Source organism: Myotis nattereri, assembly GCF_964212035.1.
Source record: "Myotis nattereri genome assembly, chromosome: 8".
NCBI classification, from domain to species: domain Eukaryota; kingdom Metazoa; phylum Chordata; class Mammalia; order Chiroptera; family Vespertilionidae; genus Myotis; species Myotis nattereri.
In genome coordinates this window covers 62,212,208-62,222,692 of record NC_138083.1, presented here as the reverse complement: position 1 = coordinate 62,222,692, position 10,485 = coordinate 62,212,208, and the positions used below count along the sequence as shown (strand labels likewise).

Here is a 10,485-nt window from a genome sequence, read left to right as displayed (position 1 = left end):
TTTAAATCTGATTAAATGCCCTAGTTTCAAATTTAATTTTGGGGGAAAATGTGCATGTGCTTAATTTAAAATATTAAAATTTTCTTAGCTTAATGATCAAAGGACTCTACAACCTATCCCAAACTACATTGTTAGGTTTCTCATTGCATTTCCCACTGAAATCTACATGATCTTACTTGGGATCCCTGCCCACATCATTCACTTTTTTGACTCTTTACCTTTGCTTTGAGTTCATTTTCCTTTCATTCCCCATAAAGCAACATCCTGCTAATTACTCAAAATCCACGTGAAATATTACTCTTTTGCTTTCCTGTTCCTGATTTGGAGTGAGTCACTTCTTACTAGGGCTGTAAGATTCCCTAGTAAGAGCGAGTGGCCACTCGTGCCTGGCATTGTGGTGGCCACTCTCATTTCTCTGCGCTATCCTCACATCAACCTGGCAAAGCAAATGCTATTATCCTTATGTTTACATAGTTTGTTTGTTTGTTTGTTTGTTTATTTATTTATTTTGAAGTGAACATGCCATGATTTTATTGTCATGTAATCAAACAAAATATGAAGCTTAGAACTGGATCACTTGACCCTTTCTCTTCTTATCTCCTCCCAATTCAAAATGCTTGCATCTCTTAATAGCCAGCATTCTCTTAGATCTGCAGTTAGGCTCAACGCATTCAAGCCTCAGCACAATCTTCTTTGTAGTTTTAGCCTTTTTTCAGAAAATCGGCTTAGTCTGCCCACCATAGCCACTCTGCTTCCTGTCATAACACTGCTTTCCCTGTGCATACAGAGAATCCTGGCCCTTCTTGTACTGTGTTACTTTGTGGGGTTGATGCTTGCCACACTTACAGAAAGTTTGGCGGGTTTTAGGAATGTTCACCATGTCTGTGAGAGCTATCAGCAGGGAAAGGAAGATAATAGGCCGGAAACGGAAGTATATAGGAGGTTCCTTCTATTTATTTTTTATGATGTGTAACCAATTAGTGGTTTAAAACAACATGCATTTACTATATCAGTTTCTGTGGGGAAGCCTGGGTCCCAGGTGCCAGAAGGAAGCCGGTGCCGGCAGCCAGGGGAAGGAAGGCCTACTCTCGCACGAATTTAGTGCATCAGGCCTCTAGTATATAAAATATTATAAAATAAAAATATTAATTATAAAATTAAAATATCATATATATTTCCTCTGCTCTGAAAGTGTTACACACCAGAGCCCCTTGGCCCCAGCACACACTGGGATCATAAGGCTTTGTGGGATCACAGAGCTGCCTCTGCTCTTATATATCTCTTTGGTCACCGCACTTGCCAGATGATCATTTCAAACATTACCTCTCCTCAGTCTCAGATGCCCACTTCTCTGCCATCTTGGCAGATGCCTAAGCATCCCACTTCATGGAGAGAATAGAAGCCTCCAGATGGATATGCCCTTGTCTGTCTGCTACCATCTCTGCAAACCTCCTTTAAACTTCATTCTGATTTTTCTCCAGAGAGAATCCAACCTTCCTCCAAGTACAGGTCCACTCCCCACCTGTGCTCTGGGCACCGCCTGCCCCCACCCCTCCCTCCATCTCAGAAACGGCATACCCTGGAGCATTCTTGTTTTTCTTCCTTGCATTATTCCTTTTATCTTTTATATTTAACTCTTCTCTCCCAAAGGGCTCTTTACAATCAGTTTTTAAATATCTGCACATCAAACCAATCCAAGTCAGAAGAAAGGAAACCCTCTTCTCCCTCCCAACCCACAAAGCTGCTGCTACTCTTTCCACTTCTTCACAGCCAATTTTCTCAAAATTCTTGTTTTTGCTGGCCTCATTTTCTTCCTGTGCATTCACTCTTCAACACTCCAATTCTGTGAAGGCACTGGTTCAGCTCTTGTTTGGGTAACCAGTGATCACTGCATTCAAGAAATGCTTTTCAGTTTTCATTGCACTTGTCGTCTCAGCATCATCTGACACCACTAACCTAACCACCCCTCCCGCCTTCTGTGCAAGATACAGTGGGTTGGCTCCTGCCACATTCATTCCACTCCCCTCTTTGCGTACCTTCTTGGCAGAGAGAAGAAAGCTACAGACAACATTTTCCGTATTCCTTTGCCACCATTTCCAGATGAGATTTAGGTTTCACCAATCAGATGCTCTCTCAGCCGAGTGCCCTTGGAAACTGAGACAATGGTAGACAGGTGGGGCTTGAGGCATCAGTTGTGCTGGTGGAGGCAGGAAGGTGTGGAGACCAGCAGCTGGGTATGGCTTCCCCATTGGCAGGTCCTTGGCAATGTGGGCAGCGTCCTTTGGAGGACTGACTCTGCAGTGTGGTTTGTGGCGTTATTTCTGAAAGTTCAGCTTAGAGTCTGTTTCCTTGCCTTTCCCCACAGTTATTTAAGTTGCCTTAGACTTTTAAGAAAACTCTTTTATTTATATTAGCTAGCGTGGATTCTGTTGTCTGAGACTAAAACCATTGCCAAAATAGCGAGTTGTTGGTTTTTTTTTAAGCTGATGAATCATTTATTTGGACAAGACAAAAAACATCTCCACATTGTTTCCTTTTATACAGAAAGTGGAACATTTCAAATATATTAGTTTTTTCCCTCTTTTCAACACCATTCATTTCAATCTGGTTCCAGGGACTGTTTCTCATTTTAGGATTCACATTTAAGTAACACATATGCCCCCATTACAGCCACAAGAGCGTACTTGAACTTTATATAGTCATCCATTATTACGGTGACCATAGCAACATATGTTTAACAGCCCTCTGGCTCTTCCCACCATGTCCTTCTTTTTAAGTCAGTCCTTGCCTTGTTTGTACAAGCGTCTATCATCAACTGCATTGTTATCTTCTTCTGTCAGAACTGTGATGTCTCCATTATCTTTTTCATGAACTTTGATTACTCTGCGAACTATTGGAATGTCTCAGCCTTCAAATTTATTTATTTAAAAAATATTTTTATTGATTTCAGAGAGAAAGGGAGAGGGAGAGAGAGCTAAACATCACTGATGAGAGAGAATCATTGATTTGTTGCCTCCTGCTCGCCCCACACTGGGGATCGAGCCTGCAATCTGGGCATGTGCCCTGACCAGGAATCAAACTGTGAATCTCCTGGTTCATGGGTCAATGCTCAACCACTGAGCCACACTGGTTGGGTTCATCTTTCAACTTTAAAAACAACTATTTCACCAGCTCTCATAGGGGCTTCCGGGAAATTTGTTAAGAACAGAAGTTCTACCCTGTGAAAGGCTGGCTCCACACTGCCCCAGAGTACCCCCGTCAGGCTCCGCCTCCAGGGAGGACTACCCATCACGATTCTCCTCTTCCTTGTGCCTCATGGCTCCTCCTCCTGTTTCCATTCAGCCACCACAAGAAGCAGTTCCTGGGGATCCCGCTGAGGCTCCTTCGTCTTCTTGCCCTTCCCCGTCCTTTGACACCCTTATCCATGTGCTCTCAGTCCCTGTATAAAGTGATGCACCGTTGACATGTCCAGCCAAACCCCTTTTCAGTGTATCACAAAGGTATTAGTTTTTTATTGCTATTATGACAAATTATAACAAATCTAGTGGTTAGAACAATATCCCCTTCTTATCGCACAGTTCTGTAGGTTAGAAATGCAGGTACAGCGTGGCTCAGCAGGATCTTCTGCTTAGAAGGGAAGGCCGAAATCAAGGAGCAGCTGGGTGACAATCCTTCTGGAGCCTGAGGAATGAACCCACTTCCAGCTTGTTCGGGTTGTTGGTAGAATTCAGTTCCTTGAGGTTGTAGTGCTGAGGTCCCTGTTTCCCTGCGGTCAGCTGAGAGCCTCTCTCAGTTCCCTAAGGCTCCCTGCATTCCTCGTCATCTGCTCTCCCCCTCTTCAAACCAGCAACAGTGTGCTGAGAACTTCTCATGCCTTGAATCTCTGGATTCTCCTTTAGCCTCATTTTTTTTTTTCTGATTGCAGTCAGGGAAAATTCTCTGCATTTTTCTTTTTCTTTCTTTCTTTCTTTTTTTACTGAGATAAAATTCACATAACATAAAATTCCTCATGTTAAACTATACAATTCAGGGGATTTTGCTATATTCACAATATTGTGCAACCATCACCACTACCCAACTCCAGAACATTTCCATCATCCCAAAAGGAAAGCAGGTACCTATTAGAAGTCACTTCCAATTCTTCCCTCTCGCTGTTCCCTGGCACCCACTAATTTGCTTTCTGTCTCTACGTGTTTGCTTATTGTGGACACTTCATATAAATGGAGTCATATAATGTGTGATCTTTTGTTCCTGGCTTCTTCCACTCAGTAGGTTTCACCCACATTGTATCATGTATTAGCTCTTCATTCCTTTTCATGGTTAAATAATATCCCATTGTATGAATGTACCACATTTGTCTATCCATTCATCAATTGATGAATATTTCCATTGCCTAGACCTGTGGTCGGCAAACTGCTACTCGCGAGCCACACGTGGCTCTTTGGCCCCTTGAGTGTGGCTTTTCCTAAGCCTTAGGAGTACCCTAATTAACTTAATAACAATATACCTACCTATATAGTTTAAGTTTAAAAAATTTGGCTCTCAAAAGAAATTTCAATCGTTGTACTGTTGATATTTGGCTCTGTTGACTAATGAGTTTGCCAACCACTGGCCTAGACCTTTGGATACTGTGAATAATGCTGCTATGAACATTTGTGCACAAGCTTTTGTATAAACATATGTTTTCATTTCTCTTGGGTGTATGCCTAGGAGTAGAACTGCTGGGATATATGGTAACTTCATGTTTAACTTTTTATGGAATTGGCAAAATATTGTCCACAGTAGTTGTACCATTTTACACTCCTACCAGTGATGTGTAAGGATTCCAGTTTCTCCACATCCTCGCCAACACCTGTTACTCCCCACGCCCTTAATGTAGTCATCCTATTGGTGTTTCATTGTGTACTTAATTTGCATTTCTCTAGAGACTGATAATATTGAACATGGTTTAATGTACTTATTGATCTTCTTTGGAGAAATGTCTATTCAAGTCCTTTGCCCCACTTTTAATTTGGGTTTTGGCTTTTTATTGTTGAACTAGAGGCCTGATGCACGAAATTCATGCAAGAGGCTTGGCCCTTGCAGCCACAGTGGCTTGCCTTGGCCCTAGCAGCCCCAGTTTCATCCAGAAGGTCATTCTGATGTAGAGTCTAATTAGCATATTGTGCTTTTATTATTATAGATAGTAAGAGTTCTTTATATATTCAGGATACTAGACCCTTATCAGGCATATGGTTTGCAAATATTTTCCCCGTTGTTTTCACTTCCTTGATAGAGTACTATGATGTACAAAGATTTTTAACTTTAATTAAATTAATTTAATCTTATTTTGGTTGCTTGTGTTTTTGGTGTGTCATGCTTAAGAAATCTCTCTGCCTTTAGTTAGGGCTTATGTGATTATGTAGAGCTCACGTGGATCATCTAAGACTATTCCTTAACGATCCTAACCTTAATCACATTTGCAAAGTCCCTTTGCCAGGTAAGGTAATGTGCTCTCAGGATCCAGGGATCAGGATGTGGACATCTTTGGGATGGGGGCATTCTGCCTGCCACAATCTACACCTTAACACCTTCTTTCAGGTGTCTCAAGCCCTTCATATTCAACACGTTCCCAGTCTGTCCTCATCTGGTGTTCATTATCCAGTGAAGAATATCATCTATCCATTTCAGAAGACAAAGGATTCAAAGTCATCCTTGAAATATCCTCCTTCCTCACTTTTTACATCTTGTTCATTGCCTACTCCTCTGATTTTTACCTCCTAAATTTCACTCATATATGTCCATTTTCTCCACTTCCACCAATCTCCTCTACCTCTTTCTTTTCTTTTCTTTTTTTTGACTTTTTATAAATAAAAGATGTTACTGAAAGTGTAACATATCTCTAAAGCCTTCTGAGCGTGCTTGACACATAGTCAGCTTTCAGTAAACTGCTGCTACTGCTAGTACAGGTAGAGACAACATTTCTTAACACTGCCTGTGAGTCCCTGTGTGGTTTTGACCCACCCTCTCTCTCTCAAACTTCATCTGTCAGTGTCCCCCCTTGCTCTCTGTGCTCACCTTTCTCCAGGTCCTCACACTCTCTGTGTTCCTCCCACCCTGTGACCTCAGCCTGCACCTTACTTCTCTTTCCCCTTCTTTACATCTCAGTGTGAGTGCAACTTCCTCTGAGAATTCCTCCTTTTCTCCTTGACTAGACCAACTGCCTTGGGCTCACACAGCATGGCACATGGGTGCTTGTCACAGTTGCAAGTTTGCATATGTTAGTGTAATTCTTTGATTTATGGCATTCTCCCTCACTAGACTTGAAGCTCACCAAATACCTCTGCCATCTAGCACAGGGCTTGCCATGAACTAGCTGCTCAGTAAATGTTTGTTGAATAAATGTGTGACCTATAGAATCCAAAAACACTGGGCCCATAGAGTGATCACTTGGTCTACCCTTTTCTGATGTGGAAATAAATGAAGTCCACCAACGTGAAAAACAAGCAGAGGCCATTACTCAGAGCTTGCAAGGAGCTTGCAAGGAAGTCAGTCACTATCACTCCTTTTGTCAGAGACTCAAAGGCGGGCAGAGGAGTGAAAAAGCTTTTTAGTGAAATAAAGGGAAGGTTTCAAGGTGTGCCTTGACTAGAGGCTATGGGCATGGGAGCGCTATCGGCAGGCTAATAGAAGCGGAGCATCCTATATAATCGGTTAGAAGTGCATATTTGGCTTTCTCTGGTCTGGTCCTAAATAGGAAGCAGGCGCAAAAATCAGAAAACCTGTCAGTTATTAATCAAGTCCTGGCCATTTGGGGGCCAAAATTGTTACAGAGGTTATTGTTTGGCTTTCTGGACTGTTGGCTAGAGGTAGCGGTCTCACTTCCTATAGGTCTAACCTTGTAGTGGATAGTGTGTTAGCTTCCTGAGCTGGTTATTATATAGGATGGGGTTTCCTGGGCTAGTTGCTGCAGATTTGGGTCAGAACTCTATTTTTATATACGATCTAGACATTGTGTATTTGTATACTCAGGCTCTCACTCATATATACAATAAAGGGGATCTAGGAGTGTTAAGAGACTTGCCCAAGTTCACACAGCTTCTCAAGAACAACTATCTAGTGATGTATACCTTACCCTTCTACCCCTGCCACTCACATAAAAGGCAGTCTATGCCTGTGATGCAAATAACACATTTCTGTACTGTAATATATGAGCTAAGGACTGAGGGTCTCTTCAAATATTCTTAAGGAGCTTGAAGAGGGACTATAAAATAAGTTTTGAATTGAGGGTGATAATATGGCATTTAGTCTTACTGTTATGAAAAGCTCTGTCTCTTCCCTTGACAAGCAAGTTAGCCTCCATTTTACCCTGGTGTGGTAGTAGGGCTCAGATTATTCATTTAAGTGTGGTTTTCCTGAAAGCATTTAAGACTTGAGTTGGCGGATGCAGAGGGGAGTGTTGACATATGTGACTCTTAGGAAGATAATTGTGTTGACATGGGAATGGAGAACTATAATTTGGAGACCCAGGAAAAGGATCATTTTTAGTTTCAAGGAAAGTTCTCAAGGAAACTCTTGTGTGGAATTAGGCTGACTGAGAGATGAGTACATTGTAAATCTCAAACCCTGCTATTATCAACAGAATACAAGTGGCTTCTCAGTAGTCCCTGTGGAGTAGTCCCCTGTGTGAGCCACATCACTAAACATACCTGTAGTCTGTGTTGTCGAACTCAGGAGTGTAAAGGCGTGGTGGAAAGAGGCCCTGGAGCAGTTCTCCCTTCAGGAGTGTGCCTGGGACATGGTTAAGCCACCGCTGATGACTTTGGCCTGAAATGGCTTGTACTAATGTTTTTCTTCTGAGATTCAATGCATTTCCAGCCTTTCGCAGCCCCTCCTAGGATAGTTCAATTGCTTAAAGTTACTATAACATCCTGACCAGTGTAATAAGTAAACCCACTTACTTATTACAGCTTAAAGAATCCAACTATTTCCAAACTTCATGAATGTGCCCAAATAAAAATGTTTTTTAATATTTAAATCCAGCAAATTATTAATTGAACAGATATAAACTCAGGTTTTTTAGAATCTTTATAATCACATTGTAAACAGACATATTTCACTAATTTTGATTTAGTGCCTTTGATGAAAATGGTTAGGTTGCCAATACAACATATATAGCAATGTGACAAAAATTCTCAATTCGTATTTCACTAAGTTGATGTTTGTGTGATTTAGTGGTGGGTGAGGCCAAGTTTATATTTGAACTGTCTTTGGGGGAAGGGATTACCTAAGCAAGTAGTGGAATGATTGTGAAACAAGATGTTTCTAGAAGATGTTACTTTCAGACGATGTTGTCATGCTGTGGCCTTGGCCAGTCAGAGAATGGAGTCATCTGACCCGCCTTTCCTAGGAATAGCCCAGCCAATAGCATAGGTTTAAACTGGCCATTGAACCTGCCTGTCACCTTGTCACTCTTGGCCAGGTTCATCTGGATGGATGCAGGGTTCTTGGTTGATGATGTGGTCTCAAAGAACTTCTGACTAGAGAGCATCACAGATGTGAGAATTGTCACAAATAAATAGTGACCCCCAAAAATGTTACTTTCATGCATCAGGGATGTATTCTTTTACTGTGAATAATAGTCCTAACTGTAAATCATTCTACCTACACATTACAGCAGGTTCTCTCAATTATGTAACATTTGGTTAGCCACTCCAAAGTTATTGTTTGTACTGGAAAGAAAAATAAATCGACTTTTCATTTTTTAAAAAACAGGAAAAACCATATAGAGCAAAGACTACATACACTGCTCCTCCAAAATAAAATATATTGCAAGAAGCATGAATTTTCTGGTTTATGTAATTGAAAGATAAACTGAGGCATACTAAAAATTTAATTAAGAGTTTATTCAAGCAAAAATCTGTTTGAATGGGGCAGCTCCCAACTGGAAGTGGTTAGAGCTCTGCCAGTAGGAGCCAAGGGAAAGACCTGTAGAGAAAGTGCTGAAGCAAAGTAAGGCAATTCTTGATTAGCGATAACTTAAAGCCTACTGGACTTTTTGTGACTGGTTGTCCCTAGAGTTCTGACTTTATAACCGTGAGGCATTTGCAGGCTTAGATTTGGGTTTGCTTAGATAGGCTGCTAAGGCTTTGGAGCCACCCAGTCCAATGGTCTCCTTGTTTGATTAATTTAACAGTGCCCAGGTCTAGTTAGCAGCTTCAGATGTGACTTCTGGTGTACCCGATAGAGATTACAATCCCATCCTCCCCCTCTAAGAGCTCCTCTCGTTGCTTGCGGCTCACACCAGTGGCAATAACTGCCATCAGGGCTGGAGGAAGCCTCCTCGCTGCTCCCTGGAGTCCACTTCTGGAAGGAGGGAAGTTGCAAGGAGAAAGGCTGAAGTAGACTCATCCTCCGTTTCTCTAGCTGAGTACTTGTCTGTAAGTCGAATCCCTTGGACAACCACAGGCCCCACATGATCTTCTGGATGACACAGAGGTTAGGGTCCTGACACTGGGCCGGAATATTGCTGAACTCACCTTCAGTGTATCTGTTCTCCAGAGAAGACCACACGCTTGTTTCTGAAGGAGAATGCTTCTCTGATGCCTGAAAGTAACATCTTTTTTTTTGGGGGGGGGGGGAGCAGGGGTGCACTGTTTATTTATGACAAATTTCACGTCTGTGACGTTCTCCACTCAGAAGTTCTTTGAGACCATATCATCATCAATGCCAAGGACCCCCCCCCCCCCCGCCCCGCCCATCCAGGTGAACGTGGCCGAGGTTGACAAGGTGCCTCCCAGCTCCCATTCTGACTCTTTGATCCTTCTTCCTTCGCTCTGCTGAGGAGTAAGGCATCCCAGGTCAACACTCCCTCTTCACTTTATACCTTCTGAAGTTTTACAAAACGGAAACAGTTCACCCACCAAGCCCTAGCGGAGCCAAACACTAAACACCGAGAATTGCAGTGGAGAAATATTGGCTATTTTATTATGAATGGCGCCAGCCAGGAGATTGGGAAGCTAATGATCATGTGCAGGTTACAGATTATATAGGACAAAAGTCACATGATACGGTGGGTTTGGGGGTTGGGAGGTCCTGCCGGGAGCTGATTGGTTGGAGGTGAGGTAAGGGTAATACATCATTTTTTCAATCTTGGACAGTTCTGATGTCTGTTCCAGTGTCCCTCTGTCTGGTCTCATGGGAAAGTAACCAGGGAGTCATTTCACCTTAGGGCTCAGGGACTGGAACATAATTTAGGTCATGCTGTCTTTAACCTGTCAGAGATTCAGACCCTTTGGCCATAGTCAGGTCCATGCTACTGTCCTCTGCTGCCTCGGGGGTTGCTGATTACCCAGGTGAAAGGCTGGGTCTCTGAGGGGTATAAAGAGAAATGATTCCTAGAGCTAGGATTTAAAGCTAAATTTCATCAAAATTCCAAGGACTTTCAGTTTCAGAAATCCTTTTCCTTTAAACCTTTTTCTCTACCAGCATCCCCCCCTCCCCTCT

General features: G+C 42.4%; 1 pseudogene across 1 annotated transcript; it reads right to left on the bottom strand.

The window, feature by feature from the left end:
* Positions 1–533: 533 nt before the first annotated feature.
* On the bottom strand, positions 534–880 carry LOC308523930 (large ribosomal subunit protein eL42-like; annotated as a pseudogene). Its single transcript has one exon. The product of its transcript is annotated as a large ribosomal subunit protein eL42-like (transcript).
* Between the last annotated feature and the right edge of the window lie 9,605 nt (positions 881–10,485).